Source organism: Callospermophilus lateralis, chromosome 2 (assembly GCF_048772815.1).
Source record: "Callospermophilus lateralis isolate mCalLat2 chromosome 2, mCalLat2.hap1, whole genome shotgun sequence".
Taxonomy (NCBI): Eukaryota; Metazoa; Chordata; class Mammalia; order Rodentia; family Sciuridae; genus Callospermophilus; species Callospermophilus lateralis.
The window spans coordinates 189566925-189568110 of record NC_135306.1 but is presented as its reverse complement, the minus strand read 5'-3'; positions in this window follow the sequence as shown (position 1 = coordinate 189568110).

The window sequence follows — 1186 nt, the reverse complement described above, 5'->3', positions numbered from 1 at the left end:
CCCAAAGTCACCCTCTCCACTCCCCTGGATTAGACCCCCCACCCTACCCCAGGGCGTTGAAAAGAAGTGTGAGCTCCACAGCAAGGGTGGCAAATCAGCCAGGAGGTCATTGGCCTAGGGGGACTCTAGGGAAAGGGGGTATGACGTGGGAGAGACTGAAATCTCCCCTCAAAGACAGGACATGAGGGCAGGAGGTGTGGCTCAGTGGCGGAGTGCTTGCCTAGCGTGCAGAACCAACCAACAAGCAGGCAGAAATGGGCCCTGAGCCCCCACACTGCCTAGAGTCCCCTGCCACTGCTGACCCTCTCTGTCCTCTTCTCCCCCACTTAGGGCTGCCCTAAGTGCCTCTGGACGTCTCCAGGGCCAGACCCCATCCTAACTGGCCTTTGTGTGCCTTCTGGACCCTCCTCTATCTGTGGGAGCCAGCCAAGGACCACAGGTTAGGAGAACACAGAGTTCAACCTGCCTTTGCCAGACTGGTTCTGTGACCTTGGGCAGGTTACGCTCCCTGTCTCATGTCACCCCTAGAAAGCATAAATACTGCCCCTGAGGTCAATGGCTACAGTATGGGAAGCACCTTGCCTCACGCCCAGCCTGTCTTCAGCATGAAATAAAAGTTCCTTTTGCGTCATGATCTCATGCCCAAACCTTCCTGGCCCCCAGCGTGGTCAAGCAGATGTCAGGGAAAAGCTCCAAGACATTCCTGCTCCAGAGGGCATCCGGGGGTTTTGGTGCCTTATACCTCCCTCTGACTCACGACTTAAAAGAAGAACCGGCCAGAGCCACAGGGAGCTCCAGGTCATGTCTCCAGGGGAGGAACTCCAGGCAGAGGTGAACCACATTAGGGAGTTAGTGACGGTTCCCATGGGTGGCCCCGGGGAGCCTCAGGGGGTGTCAACCCTTCTTTCAACAGACCTTCCTCCTCATTCAATCCTTTCTCAAAGGCCAAGAGCCAAAGCCTTCTGCTCTGTAGTGTGCAGAGGGCAAGGGGGTGGGAAGATTTGGGGATCTGGGCGGCCCAGATACTGGTTATTGTCAGTCTCTGGGCCCAGCTGAGTCTACAGAGGCTGGAAACTCAGGAAGAGGTCAATGTCCATTTGTGGTACTGTTGCCACCTCTGCTCACCCTGGAATAGGGGTTAGCCATTAAAAGGGATGCAGGATGTTCCCTTTTCTCAGCAGGGCTG